The sequence below is a fragment of the Taudactylus pleione genome, unplaced genomic scaffold (genome assembly GCF_031769625.1).
Source record: "Taudactylus pleione unplaced genomic scaffold, aTauple2 ptg000147l, whole genome shotgun sequence".
Classification (NCBI taxonomy): domain Eukaryota; kingdom Metazoa; phylum Chordata; class Amphibia; order Anura; family Myobatrachidae; genus Taudactylus; species Taudactylus pleione.
In genome coordinates, this window is record NW_028284549.1 from 4,390,856 (window position 1) to 4,406,971 (window position 16,116).

A 16,116-nucleotide genomic window follows, 5' to 3' on the forward strand; every position below is an offset into this window, starting at 1 on the left:
CCCCCGCTGGCCGTCTATAGTAATGGCAATTCAAAGCAATTCAATTGTTTCTCCGATAAACACCCATTAGCCGCGGCAGTCACATTTTTCTCGTAGCCTGCGGAGGTAAGAGACAAAAAGTGTTAAAAAGTCCATCGTTTGGACACCCATTACTATAGACGGCCACCAGGGGGGGTGCGCATCAATTGAATCGCCCCCTATACGTTTTTTGCACATCTAGGGGGAGATGGACCAAGCCTTGGAGAAAGATGGTGAGAGGTGGAGAAGTTGCCTGAAGCAACCAATCAGCTTCTAACTGTCATTTATCTACCACAGTGTTTGAAATGACAGTTACAATTCAATTGTTTTATCGCGGCTGTAGATGCCGTCGCGATATTCAATTGTTGCACCACTGTGGGTGCCCATTATTTATGCTCGCACCCTCCTTAGGCGCGGTTATGGGTACCCCAAACTTATCTCGCCCAGTATTTTGCAGCTTTATGCAGCTATTCCCGGTTCATTTGTGCGCAAATTGTGTGATAAGTAACTATCACCCAAGGCACTGACGCCCAGAGGGGTAACAATTGATTATTGTCCGTCAGTTTCGACGGGAGCTGCTGGTGCGAGAAAACAATTGTATTCCTCCATTTTTCCCTGCTGTCTTCATGAGCGTTCTAGTTCTTTTCTGCAGAGAACCATCCCCATAACATGATGCTGCCACCCCCATGCATCACAATAAGGATGGTGTTATACCTGTGATGGGCATTGTTAGGTGTGCGCCAAGCGTAGCGGGCAGCATTGTGGCTGAGGAGTTAATTTCTGGTCTCCTCAGACCATAGAACCTTCCTTTATATGGTCCAGTGGTGTATCTATAATGGGTGCAGTGTGTGCAGGGCACATGGGCCCCCGGATCCAGGGGAGCCCCGAACCGCACACCCTGCACCCATATTATTTTAAACTTACCTGTCCGTGGTCCCGCGGCCATTTTCTCGGCGTTCTGCGCATGCGCAGTAGACTCCGAGCACACTCTAGTGCCCGGAGTCTACTAATGCTCTGCATCAGTGGGCTGCCGCCCACCGCGGAGAGAGGAGGGGGCCCCGCACAGGGAGTGCACACGGGCCCCCTCCTCTATTAAGACGCCCCTGATATGGACCCACATTTGGGCAAACTGTGGTCGGGCTTTGATGTGAGTTTGTTTCAACAATGGCTTTCTTCTTCTTCCTCCCATACACCCATATTTATGAAGAGCGGGTGATATTGTCACATACACAGTTACTCCCATTTCTGTCACGGAGGACTTTAGAGTTGCCATTGGCCTTCCTTATTACAGCTTGTCTCCCCCGGACACTCAAGTTTGGAGGACACCCTGTTCTAGGTAGATTCAGTCTTTCCTCCATTTTTTATGATTGACTTAACTGTGCCACGTGGTATACAATGCCGTAACAGGGCTTAAATGCACCCCTGAGCCGCCCACCCCCTGAGCGCCCAAAATCATGATGTAATGCGCATGACATTATTACATCATGCATAGGGGGTGGGGCCAGCAGCATCAGGAAGGACACTCCTATTGGCTGTACAGGCTGCATGTCAGGAACATCTAAAGAACAACAGCAATCCTGGGTGCAAGGTGCTGCGCAAGGCACCCTGCTAGCCAGAAGCAAGGGCAGGTGGGCGACGGTGCCATCCACAGAGCCATACACTCTAGTTCTGGTGGTATATTCTTGTACCCTTTTCTTGATTCATCTCAGTTGCCTTGTCCTAGATCTACATTTTATAGTCTTTGCTTGGAAATACACTAACTAAATCGGCTAGCTGGCTGAGACAGGTGTATATAAGCTGTGGTCATGTGACACACCTTACCTGCACATGTATGGGCTCCAATACACTATGCGGCTTGTGCAGAAAGTTGTTTGGTTCAGAGGACATCTAGCTTGGACATAGGGCGTGAATACTTATGCAGTCATTTATATCCAGCTTTTTGTAATTAACTTTGACAAATGGTTGTATCAAATTGATGTGGCACAATATTGAGCACTGTGGGGCCTATTCATCATACCTAAAAAATCGATGGAGGTAATTAGATTTAGAAATCACATGGAGGAATTCATCATACCTCTTCTCCATAACCAGTGCTTAAAGTGGTCCTAGAGAAGTAGGGGAACTCACCCTCCTCCACCTAAACAAATGACAAAACGTGTCGTAGGCGCATGTAGAAAAAAGGGGCGTGGCTCTCAAAATGAAAGGGACGTGGTCACAAAATAAATGGGTGTGGTCACACAATTGTATTCCCAATTCAAATTACACCACTCAGTAGCACAATCTTGATTCACCCGATTCACATTACACCAAATAGCAGTGGCCCTTATTCATGTATGACGCACAGCAGTGCCCTTTTTACACAATGCCCACATTTGTGCCCCTTATACACAATGCCCACAGTAGTAGTGCCCCTTATACAATGCCCACAGCAGTAGTGCCCTTTATGCAAATGCAATGCCCATTGTAGTGGTGCCCCTGATGCTGTGCCCCCAGTAGTGGTGGCCATTATGCAGTGCCCCCAGTAGTGGTAGTGCCCCTTTTGCACTGGCGAGGGGGCACAGTGGGAGCAGGGTGAACACACAGTGGGGAGGGGGGGCGGGCAGTGGGAGAACACACAGGTATTTTATAAAATATAAAAACTTCATAATTCTAAACGTCTAGTGTAGCAGCTCAACCAGGCAGTTACCATGCGCACACAGCTTCAGAAGAAAATAAATCCTATCCAGCAACTATCCTGCTTTGCTCAGTACTTACCTCACACACAGACAGCAAAGCTCCATAAGTGCTGGCCTCAGCGTCTGCATGGACGGACCTCTCAGGGCAGCTCCTCTTAACGCAGAGGGAGAAACAGGCGCGTGATGACGTCATCACGCTGTCTCAATCCCGTCTGAGAAGAGGGCTGTGACCAGATTGGAGGCAGGGCTGGCGGTGGACCAAATTGATCATACAATTGTAGCGCCGCCCACCACCACAGTAATATGGCCTGGGCAGCGCTGGTGGGCAGAGCGGAGCTTATTCAGGCTGATAGCCCACAGCTGCCAGTTTCTGAGACTGGGTAAGGTGGGCGGACGAGTTCCAGCTCCAATTAGAACTGACGGAACACAGTTCCGCCCTGTTCCAGCCCACTTTAACCCCTCTCCATAACTATCTATTCAGAAAAGCTGTAATTTCTGTGATGACAGGTTTTTGGGAAATAGTTTTCCCTCTCTACACTAACTTACCGCAGCTGTAATCTGTGCTGCGCATGCGCTGTTACATCTGTAAAACCAGCGCATGCGCAGCACTACTTACAGCTGCAGTAATTTTGTGTGTGTGTGTGTCCCGCATACCTCCCCCCCATCCCCATCTTACCTGCCCCTGCAGCCCCTCTGGCTCCGGTGTCTGCTCTGACACGTGTTCTCCCAGCACACCATAGTACAGTTTAAAAAAATAAAAAAAAAGTTTTTTTTATTTCTAAACTTTATTGTGTTCTGCTGGGAGAACACAGTGGGCCTGGTTCAGACCCGCTCGCGAGCACTGAGCGCTCGCAAGCGGGTCGATGTTGGCCCAGTGCGCATGCGCGAGACCCGAATAGCGACGGCAAACCGTCGCTCCGAGTCTCGCTACAAGGTGGGTGTGCTGTCGATGGTGAGTGACAGCACGCCCCCTTTGGTGGGCGTGCCGGGGCGTGGCTGCCCAGACGGAGGCATTCCCATGGGAACGCCTACCGTCTAGGGCCGGCCCCACTGACATCACAAGTGATTGTCAGTGGGAGTGCTCTCGGCTCTGATAGAGCCAAAAGCACTCCAGGGCTTGCAGCAACGAGACCCTACCACAAGGGTCTCGACGCAAGCCCGATGGTCTTGACCATCGCGACCATCTTCCTGGCCGCTCGCTATAGCTGTGGGTGGTCATAGGGGGCCGCTCTAAAAATTAAGAGGGACGGCCCTGATTCAGAGCGAGCACTCTGTCAGAGCGTCCGGCTCTGAATCAGGGCCAGTGTCTGATCAGACACCGGAGCCAGAGGACGGACCAGAGCACCGGAGGGAGACGCCGGGGGACCTGACCACGCTGACATAGGTAAGTTCTACCTGCTATTTGCCACCTCACAGTGGCGAATAGTAACTCCATCAAATTCCGAAAATACATAATTTTCGGAATTTGATGAATAGCCTAATTTCCATATCCCCATACTAATGTACTAATGTATGGGGAGTGTGGAAATTAACGCAGGGGGACTAAGCAAGGAGATATCAGTGATATCTCCTGTGCTAAGTGTGTTCATGAATACTAAAATAACATTAATTAAGGAAAATGTCCTAAAAACATTATTTTAGTGTTGATGAATAGGCCCCTTTGTGTTGATTAGAGGGAAAAAAAATCAATTCATCATGATTCCAAGTTGTAACACAGCCCAGGGGGGCGATTACTTTTATATGCACTGTACATACAGTATATCAGCAAGGGGAAGGGCTCTTTCACAGTCATTTTCATGTGAAACAACTTCTTTCCTCATTATTCCTGTACATTAGTTTCCTCTTTTCTGCCTTCTGCTTTTCACAGGTCAGATGAATAAGCAGCATACCGACTACAGCGAGAACAGGGCACGAGAGTCCTGAACAACACCTCGTAAGGTAAGGACTGGTAGCTTTGATCCACGCACTAGGTAAGGTACAGCTGTTATAGTGTATACATGCTAGGCTGTTCTACATGGAGGGTAATGTGGTGTAGAGTAGTCTCGACAAGTCTATGTGATGGACCAGCACAAATTCAATGTTATTTGTTACTGTAATAGAAATTCTAAAATAAGTTCCGCTGTAATTAGTTAATACCGGAACTATATTGCAAAATTTAGTAGTGTAAGTGAATTTTACACAGCTTTACAATTTTACCATAGCTACATTCTACAGATTAGGGTAACGTTCATGTTTATTCTACTTTTAGAAATAATGAATACAATACATTTTGAATTGTGTATTTTGTTAAGGATGACCAGGCACCTGTAATGAGATGTGGTCCTATCCAAACAGGCAGCTCAATGTAAGAGATCAGCGATCCAGGGCCAGGGCTGGCTGCAAACATTTTTATAACAGAACCTTCAGGGTCAGGGCTGGCTGCAAACATTTTTATAACAGAACCTTCAGGGTCAGGGCTGGCTGCAGAACAGCTAAATTTGTTACTAGTTGTTGCACGCAGTTTCGCCTGCGATGAAATCGCTTCTGCCATTTTTTATTTTTATTTATTTGAGATACTGTTTGGCATACGGATCCTGTGATTCGTGGTGGAAACGTTTTCAAGTTTATATGAACTTTAAGCTTGGATACGAGACTGTTGTATGTGCCCATATAGGGAAATCTGACCTTTTTATGGTTCCCACGTATGTACCTTCTGTTAGGCGTATTAAACCAATTAGGAAATGTGTTCAGGTTTGGCTTGATATGGCTGTTGAACGTTTGCAAGACAGCATGGAACTTGCTAATTGGGATCTCCTTATAGAGGAATCTGTGGTATACTGCTCGGTAGATGTGGATCTTTTTACTTGTATGAGAAACCTTGGCTGAATGGGGAAGTTCGTTCTTTACTTAGGGCACGAGATAGGACCTTTAGGTCTGGCGATAAGGATGGCTATCATGTTGCTAGGGCAGATCTTCGTTGGGGAATTAGGCGGGCCATAGTAGCCTACGCAGCGAAAATGGAAGAGAACGTTAACTTGAATAGTGACCCTTGGAGCATGTGGCAATGTTTGCAGAGGCTCACTGACTATAAAATTAAATCAGTTTATGTTGGGAGTGTAGATAATTCCTTTGCAGAGGACCTAAATGGGTTCTAGTCCAGATTTAACTAAACAAATAAACCAGCTGTTCCTACACTGGACCAGAGAGTAGGGGAGTTTCTCTTGGTGCTGCATGAATCAGCTGCCCGTCAGTGTCTGCTTTCTGTAGACCCTAGGAAGGTGGCGGGCCCGTATGGCATCACGGGTAAAGTTTTGAAGGAGTGCAGTGATCAGTTAGCTGGGGATTTCACGTTAATTTTGAACTTATCCCTGGCCTCCTGCATAGTCCCTATGTGCTTTAAATTAACTACTATAGTTCCTATTCCCAAAAATGGACCCCCGAAATGCTTACAGTATATGATTATTATCGCCCTATAGCTTTGACATCACTTGTGATGAAATGTTTCGAGAGATTAGCATTGAACCATGTAAAGTCACGCCTTGTAGTGGGCTTTGATCCCTGGCAGTTTGCCTTTAGGACTAACCGCTCGACTGAGGATGCTGTCCTAATTGTTTTACACCAGGTGCAGTCTCATCTAGAAGTTAGGGATACCTAGGCAAGAATTTTATTTGTAGATTTTAGCTCAGCATTTAACACTATTGAACCTAGTGCTCTGATTGCTAAGCTGTTTGGGCTGGGTTTGAATGGCTCTACTTGCAGATGGCTGTTAATCTGATAGACAGGTGGTCAAGCTGGGGAAATTTAGTTCCAAGGAGATGGTGCTGAATGTTGGAGTTCCGTAGGGGCGTGTCCTGAGCCAAGCTCTGTATTCATTGTTCACCCATGACTGTGCGTCTGAATCTCGGTCTGTTAAGTTTGCAGATGACATCACCATCGTTGGTCTGATAACTAACGGGGATGAACTTGCTTATAGAGCTGAGGTTGCTGGAATGTCTGAGTGGAGCAATGAAAACTGCCTACTCTTAAAACACGATAAAAAGAAAGGATATGATTGTTGATTTCAGGAAGCGTAGTGTTCCTATAAAGGCCTGTTTGTTTGGGTGGCCTGACCATCAAGGTAGTGTCTTCTTTTAAATCGTTGGGGTTTTTTATTTCAGATACTGACATGGTCCTTGAACTCAACGCCTTTTTTTCCTGCGTCGTTTAAGATTAGCATGTGTGAGTAGGGGGGACCCTTTTACATTTCTATCGCAGTATTGTGGAAAGTATCCTGACTTACGGGATTGTCATTTGGTACGGGAACTGTACTGCAGCTGAACGTAGGGCACTGGATCGGGTGGTTGGGACGGCTAGTAGAATTATTGGTGTTGTGCTACCACGCACTCAGGAGATCTATGAAAAGAGACTCCTGAAGAAACCTAGGGCCGTATTAGCGGATCCCAGCCAACCTAACCATGCGCTCAAATTGCCATCAAATAGGAGTTTTAGAGCTGTGCGTTCTCGTACAAAACGGTTGCACACCAGTTTTTTTCCTACTACAGTGCGTATGTTAAATGACTGTAATAATTCTGATGGATTACTGCTGTTTTGATGGGTTTTTTTTTTCTCTTATTATTTTTAATAGTAGTGTAATTGCTGCCTGTCTTTTTTTTGCGGTATAGTGCTGCTTGGTTTTTCGTTGACATCGTCTGTGCTGTTTATGACAATAAAGTATTACAATTATACAGGCTGGTGGCAGGAGTACCCTCACCCACCACTCACGCCAATGTTACTGTGCTCAGACTGCTACGTAGCCTATCCTATTCAAGTGAACACGGGCCCAAAGCACCTCACCCCCCGCCCCTTACCGGCCACGCGCATGGCGCCACACTTATCTCTGACACTGATGATGTTTTTGGTATTGCTCAGCTTTAACCTGACAGATGGAGTCGAAACAAATTCCAGGTTATTTCTAGGAGTTTCCACTACAAAATGATGCATCAACTCGGAACATACAGACACAATATACTTATAATATTAGCAGGGCCGTAGGGAGGGTGGTGCGGCCAGTGCCTCCGCACAGGGGGGAATCCTCCCCAAGGTCACCGGCCGCAAACTGCCCGGCTCCGGAGCTCTGCGTGAGGAGACCTCCTGCAGTGCTGCGAGGCCGATAAAGATCCCCGCCCTCCACCCACCCCCTGGCAGAAAAAGGTATGTGCTCAGAGGGGGGCGGGGGCAGAGTGAAGCAAGAGGGGCGGCAGTGCAGCACAGGGCGCACTGCCGTCCTGATATGGCGCTGAATATTAGTATAGGTATAGATCATACATGCCTACCCTCCCGGAATTCGTGGGAGGCTCTCGATTTTTCGGGTAACACCCCCCCCCGCGCACCCTCGGAAGGGTAGGCATCTCCTAGTGAAGTGGGCAGAACGGGGAGAATTTCCACGGCGATCGCGGGTCCCTGTGTAGGGGGCGAGGCTTAATTACGTGATTCTTCATTAATCTCCTCATTGAGCCCCGCCTCCTATTTAAATTTGCGCAAATCGCTGTAATTTAACGCGAATGGGGTGGGGCCTAATGACGCAAATCATCAGGCCCCGCCCCTGTCGCAACTCACCTGCTTCTCCTCGGGCTTCTCCCGGGGAGCAGAAAGAAAAGGCAGGCACATCAATCATCTGCAAACATGCTGGACCTGACGTTATCGTCAGGTTGTCTAGCATGTTTGCCCGATGATAGATGTCTAAACGACCAGCGGGAGCATCGCTGGTCGTTTTAGATATATTTTTAAACGATGTGCAAACGATTATTGAACGATTGAAAAATAACGATATCGTTCAATCGCTCAATTTAATCATCTAGTGGACGTGTGCCTTAACGCAATATGGGCCTGAGGCAGACATTTATGCCATGGCGATATTTACACAGATCGAGCGATTGTTAGCCATTGCGCATACGTGAAAGCCGTACTGTCCATGTGCAACAATTGGTTTGTGATTACGCTCGCACAGAGGATTCACTTGTAAAGTGAGTGACAGATAGTCAGCGTTTGGGGGAGGTAACGAGGGGCGGCTAGGAAAACGCAGGCGTATCGGGACCGTTTAAACTCCGTTGTATGGGCGTGCAGAAATTAGCCATTGCCATCTTCTTCGCAGCATCAGAGCTCTCTGCGTGTCATGAGAGACCCAGTGTTTGAGACAGGTCAGGCTTCACTCAGAAGCTGCGTGGCTGCCAGATCTGCGTCGATGTTTCCGATGTTTATGCTGTTGGACGTTGTTGTCGCACGGATACGAGGGGGCAGCAGTGGGCATTCCTATGCTCTGCTAAAATTTGGAAGACATTTAGCATATTTTCGCTAACGCGAACCGCGAAAGATCGCAGTTGCGATTGCATTAGCGTAAATCTGGGAATCGGGTCCTATGAACACCAGGCTGCTATTTTGGGTGGGAGGTGGCTTTTCTCACTAGACAAGCTGAGAGTGTGTGACAGCTCGGGAGACTTTGCAGAACTGCCCAGGTCAGACAGATTCATTCATACATTTGGTGTCACAACTCAATCTGAGTGGTCTTCTCATTAAGCGAAGCACCACACCTTCCCTATTATGGAGGGACAGTTCCGATTTAAGGTCTCCGTCCGCTGTCACAGTAGGGAGGTATACCCCAATCACTTCTGCGCACCTGACACTAGTCCTGCCTCTGGTGCATATAGCAGCAAAAGAAAACTTGGAGGGTAGTGAAGGGGAGAAGCAGCAACCTAGCACTTTTCACCCCATGTGAGCGTGCTCCCTTTGTGACATGGCCTCCTCACTCAGGGGCCTATTCATCATACCTAAAAAATCGATGGAGGTAAATCATCATTCCTCCTCCCCATAACTATCTATTTCGAAAAGCTGTAGTTTTTGCAATGACAGCTTTTCGGGAAATAGATACTTTTCTCTCTCTACTCTCACTTACCGCAGCTGTAATCCGTGCTGCGCATGCGCCGTTACATCTGTAAAACCAGCACATGCGCAGCACTGCCTACAGATGCAGTAATTTTGTGTCCCCCTCCCCCCTCCGCTCACCTCCCCCCTGTCCTCCAACTTACCTGCCCGCTGCATATCTTTTCCACACTCCAATTGTCCTAGAGCGCACCACTATTAATTATTTGTGTATATGGTTATTTAGAAGGTTGGGATACCTCTATTAGTGGAGCAGCTAGGGACGATTTCTAAAAAGGATTGAGAGCGCTGTATACCCCTATTTTTAGACTGCCCGCTGCAGCGCCTCCGGCTCCGGTGGCTGCTCTGACACGTGGTCTCCCAACAGACCACAGTACAGTTTAGAAAAAAAAACAACTTTTTTTTTTCTAAACTTTATTGTGTTCTGCTGGGAGAACACAGTGTCAGAGCATCCACCAGAGCCAAAGGACGGATCAGATCGCCGGAGGAAGATGCCGGGGGACCTGCCCACGCTGACGCAGGTAAGTTTTATCTGCTGTTCGCTACCTCACAGTGGTGGATAGTAACTCCATCTAATTCCGAAAATACAAAATTTTCGGAATTTGATGAATACTATAATTTCCACATCCCCATACTAATGTACTAATGTATGGGGAGTGTGGAAATGAACGTAGGCGGACTTAACCAGGAGATATCAGTGATATCTCCTGTGTTAAGTCTCTTCATGAATACTAAAATAACGTTAATTAAGGAAAATGTCCTTAAAAAAATGCTATTTTAGTGTTGATGAATAGGCCTAAACTTAACCCTCCCTCCCCACAATCTAAACCTAACCCTCCCTCCCTGCAGCCTAAACCTAACCCTTCCTCCTGCAGCCTAAACCTAACCCTCCCTCCCCGCATCCTAAACCTAACCCTCCCTCCCCGCAGCTAAACCTAACCCTCCCTTCCCGTAGCCTAAACCTAACCCTCTCTCCCCATAGCCTAAACCTAACCCTCCCTCCCCACAGCCCAAACCTAACCCTCTATCTCCACAGCCTAAACCTAACCCTCCCTCCCCACAATCTAAACCTAAACTTTCCCCCTGCATCCTAAATCTAAACTAAACCTAAACAGATGTGTGAGGAGCTTCAACTGTTTGTAAGGAGGTGGAGATATATATATATACTATTCTCTATAACAGGACTGCAATACAATGTCGCTGTCACAATCAGCAATGCATTTAGCCTTCGTGGTTCTTCTCTGAAAATGTTTCTTTTGAGGTTGAGCAGGGTAAGTGTGGTAACCTTGCCTTTATGCGGTAAGTAAAGAGTTTACCTTGTGTGTTGTGGTTCAATCTTCACTCGACTTACGGAGAGGTGAGCGTAATGGAAGCACATGAAGGGGTGACGAGGCAGCTTGTGGTTTTTATTTTGTGAACACAGGTTTATTAGAGAGTCGGCCGGGCACTTGCATACATAACACTCCGCATTCAATGAGGCAGCCTTTGTATTGCATCAGTGGGAAAAACATCAATAATGAGATTACACATAAAAACAATGGCATTTGCACGGCACCATACGGATTGGTGTAATAATACTTCGGCAGTGTGACCATACAATGTAAGACAACTTTTACGTTACTATTCACAGTTAAATTCAGTATTGAGCATACATTCTTATCTCAAACGGTTGCACACTACAAGAAAACAATTCAGCAATGATGTCAGTACTAAACTAACAGTTTCAGTGTCCAGATGACCTTAAACACAAAACACTGTATTCCTACCCGTCTTCGCTGCTGCAGCTGGTGGAGCTCTTATAGATCAGTTTAAGTTGACCACGGTACTAGTCCCACTTAGTGTAATGTTTGTTAGCATTAAATCTGGGAGGGAAGAATCGCCAATGTGTATATGGAAGTCCTGTACACAGTGCAGCAATTCAGTCACTGAATGTTAATTCCACTTTTCTCTCTATAGGCACATTCAGTTCTCAGGCAATCAGAAGGTTATTCAATATTCCTAGACAACTGTTACTGTAAAGTGTCCCGCAGTTCTATCCCAGGTTGATGAGCTATATTATCTCCTTTAAGTAGTGTATTCCAGCTTTCAAGTATCAAGGAATCACTGTGCTGTGAAATAGGACAGTCTTGGTGTGATCCGGAAAACATGCAGGGTAAATATTGGTGAGCTTGGTCAGTGAAGCAGATAACTCCTATATACTGAAAGTGAAAGTAACACTGAGGTTCTGCTATTTGCAACAAGGTATGAGAAAGTCCAGTACTACTGAGTGTCAGTGCAGCTCTGCCTGTGGTGCAATCAATCTTCCACTCACCACTCCTGTAGTTACCTCTGGTGCAAGGCTATGTAACTTTTCCACTGCTGGAGCTGTATGTCTATACTGCAATTAATCGGTGGCCATCTTGTGGTTGGCAGCATGGCAACTCAAAGCAAGTGTTGCTGTTGGCCTGCGGCCATCTTGTGGTTGGCAGAAAAAGTTATAAATCACAATAGGACAGCGCCTTCTCTTATAAGTAGTATAACTGAAATGAGGGTGCTTTGAAGTTACCCTATGATGGCTGCTGCTGTGGTATGGGGCAGGGAGGATGATTACCCTGTACTGCGTGTTGCCCCTGTGGCTGTGTACCTCCACGAGCGGCTCTTACTGCTGCGCTGGACGCCTTAATGGTGTGCTGCTCTTGGTCCCAACTTCCCACTGCTGTGGCTCACCTGACCCGGTCTGTCTTCCGCGGGTCCCCGGCGTCCACGCTCCCGGCTCGGCTGCTCCACACTCCACTAGAGCTTTGCAGCTTGGTGGTCTCTGCCCGCTGTCCTCGTGCTGCATGCCACACTTCTCCTCAGCTCCTGGCACGCCCTCTATAATTCACCCTCTTCTTTGCGGGCCCCTGACCACACCCACCGCTTGAGAGACAGGACAGGCTCATCCAATCAGCACCAGCTGTCCCCTTGCTTCACAGTGCTGGGGAGATATGTATTAACTTCTTCCTTGCCCAAGGTGGTATTAACCCCTCACAGTCCTAGGGGTGTCCGTTTCATGGGTGTCACATCAGCAAATGGTTATATTTAGTGACTGTAGTGTAAAAATATTTTGTCTTGTGACATTTCATAGTCTTTGACTCGGCAGAATAAGTTTTGAAATGCAGATGACATGGGTTTGCAAGAGCACAGTTACAGCATTTACACTTTCTGTGAATCCCTCTCACTCTATGATCTTTTGGACTGTTGTATAATTTGATCCAACAATCTGCTGCTCCCTATTGAAATAAAAAACACTATATATGTTTTATTAAGTAGAATACAGTAATGTTGAGGTGCAGACTCTATTGGGCCTGGCCCCAGTTGCCTCCAGCACACCCTCTCTGAAAAGAGCTAGTAACCTGGAGGTCTACACTGACATTGCCAGGCCCCTACCTAAATTTGGCTCTAAGGCTCGTTGATACTGTTTTGCCCCTAGGTTGAAATATACAATTCATACTTGCCTACCCTCCCGATTTGGTCGGGAGCCTCACGAAAATCGGGTGCCACTCCCGGTCTCCCGGGAAGGCAGGCAAGCCTCCCGCAAGCTGCCGACCCCTCCTGTCACGCGATTCACGCCGAATCGTGTCATTTTGGCACCGCCCCGTGCTTCACAATGCTGGGGGGTCATTGTGTAGTGGGGCCAAACTGACGAGAACGTGTGGCCACTCCCCCCGCTCCGCCCACAACAGCCGGCCACACCCCCAATTTTGCCGATCTGGCTGCCCCCTCCCGGAAGTGGCAGCCAGAATATTGGCATCTCTGATACAATTACGATGATGATGATTATGATGATGATAAAATTCTCAAAAACATTACCTCCGTGTAACTGCCAAAATGGTATGCCCCCATTGGCTGCTGAAAATCAGGAGTGCCTTACAGACATCAGGACTGTTTGAAATTATTCACAATGCACTCAGATCAATTCCATATATTTCTCCATGTTCATACAGTAAATAAAGCAGTAGGGATCTGTAGGATCACTGGTGACATGTCTCAGTGATGAGAGGAGGATTTTGATGACAGATCGCCAATCTGTAACTAGCGGAGTGACACCAGGCTTCAAACTTTCAATTGAATATAATATTGTTCATCTTTCTTAGATTGATTCGCATAGAACATGCAACAATTCTGCAAACTGAGGCCCTCATTCAGAGGCGCTCGCAAAATGCGAGCGGTCGCTCTGAATCTGGTTGGCCTCTTGTGTTTTCAAGTACGGCCTCCTGGTCGCTAGCTAAGCTGTGGGTCACCACCCACAGCTTTAGCGACCGACCAGGTTGATGGTCACGATGGTCAAGACCATCGCGACCATCGGGGCTTGCGACAAGACCCTAAGGTTGGGTCTCGGCAACGGCAAGCCCCAGGGAGCTACCTGCTCTGATCAAGCAGGAAGCTCCCCACTGACATCACTGCTGATGTCAGTGCGGCCGCCCACAAAACGGCTCCGTTTGTGAAACCACCCCCCGCCACGCCTACAAAATGATGGATCACCATCGACAGCCGCCCCTTTTGTAGTGAGCTCCGGAGCGAGAGAATTTCTCTCTCGCTCCGGGGCTTGCACAGCGCACTGCGGCCGCTGCGCGTGCGCAGGGCCTAAACATCAACCCGCTTGCGAGCGGGTCTGAATGAGGCCTTGAATCCATTATTTAAAAAAAATATTTATATAGTTAAAAAAAAAAAAATATTTAAAAGTTGGAGGGCTTACACTTTATTGTAACGTAAATAGACATTGCCATTAGAAGAGGCACCTAAAATTACTATACATTTGTACAGAAACGTAATAGTCACCAAACATTTGAGATTTGTCAATAAAAAGTAACTTAAGACAAACGTATTTCATATGTATATAAAAAAGCTTGTCAAAACCAATTTTGTAATTATAAAACCAATTTTGTGTCTACAAAACTGATGGACAAAATGGCAACACGGTCTGTGTAATGGTTAGCATCACTGCCTCACAGCACAGAGGTCGTTGGTCCAATCCAATCCATGGCCTTGACTGTGTGAAGTTTGTATATTCTCCCCATGCTCCCGACAAAAATGAACCTTACGTGTGTGTGTACATGTGGTAGGGAATATTGGGCCTGATTCAGAGCCGAACGCTTTGACCAGAGCGCTCGCTCTGAATCAGGGCCCCCCTCCATGAAAATGGAGCGTCCTCCTGGACGCTCGCATAGCTGTGGGTGACCACCCACAGCTTATGCGAGCGTCCATGATGATGGTCGTGATGGTCAAGACCATCGCGACCATCGAGCTTGCGACGGAGACCCTGCGGTAGGGTCTCGCTGCCGCAAGCCCTGGAGTGATTTTGGATCTATCAGAGCCAAAATCACTCCCACTGACATCACTAGTGATGTCAGTGGGGCTGGCTTCAGACGGTAGGCGTTCCCATGGGAACGCCTCTGTCTGGCAGCCACGCCCCCGGCACGCCCACCAAAGGGGGCGTGCTGTCAATCAGCATCGACAGCACGCCCCCTTTGGTGCGAGACCCGGAGCGACGGAGAGCCCGTCGCTATCCGGGTCTTGCGCAGTGGGGCAACATCGACCCGCTTGCGAGCGTCCTGCGCTCGCGAACGGGTCTTAATGTCCCCCATAGATCATAAGCTCCACTGGGGCAGGGGCTGATGTGAATGACCAGATGCTCTCTGTAAAGCTCTGCAGAGTATGTGCAGAGTGTGTGTGCGCTATATATAAATAACTTAATAGAAAACAAACTGAAAACCAATATTTATTTATCACATTTCTAACACAGAATGGCTAATTTGCTGCATAACTCCCATTGTTACAAAAATAATTTTGGGGTCTAACTCCAAGTTTCATAGGGGGTAAATTTACTACGAATCGAGTTTGGTTGAGATGAGTTTAGGCATGTTTTTCATCTCGCAAATTTACATAAGTCGGGTGAGTTACAGAGAGATTTCTCTCATCTCACTCGTAAAACTCGGGCGGGTTAGCAAACTCGAATCTTATCACCATCGGCCAAAATCTGAAGTACTTTTCACCTAAAAGACACATCTCGCAAATGTACCAAGAATCGTGATGAAAAATTCGGGTGAGATTTTTTACACGATTTGTCCGTTTTCGATCGATTGGAATGACCAATCGTTTAAAATGTGCAGTGTGTGGGGATGATAACGATGCAGAGGCGCGCTCCCACTGTCGCTGATCTCTTGAACCTGAAGAAAGAAATCGATTTATCTTTCACGATTTGGCACACATCGTTTCGTGTGTATGCACGATGAACGATGTGAAGGACGATGTGTCGTCACTTTTCCTGGCCACTCCCCTCAACCATTTTGTGCCAGCCAATGGGGAGACAGAAGATGCATCGTGAGGTTGTTAGCTGCCAAACTATATATCGTTAACGATTTGCAGTCATTAACGACCCATCTATATGGTTTGGTAGTTTGTACAATCGTTCCGTGTGTAGGCACAATATCGTTTGTTCAGGATTTCAATGGAAATCGCAAATGAGATTCAATCGTTTGCAAATCATACTGTGTGACGATTTTTATAA

The 16,116-nt window shown here is 47.3% G+C and overlaps 1 protein-coding gene across 2 annotated transcripts in view; it reads left to right on the top strand.

Annotated features, from left to right (window-relative positions):
- The window catches only part of ITGB2 (integrin subunit beta 2), a 107,830-nt gene that overhangs the window by 23,550 nt on the left and 68,164 nt on the right, over positions 1-16,116 (top strand). The window contains exon 2 of one of the 2 annotated variants that reach the window (XM_088474128.1): positions 4,561-4,631. The exons of the other annotated variant lie outside the window; for it this stretch is intronic. The gene's annotated coding sequence lies outside the window, so the exon portion shown is untranslated. The remainder of the gene's footprint in view (positions 1-4,560; positions 4,632-16,116) is intronic. 2 annotated transcript variants of the gene reach the window in all.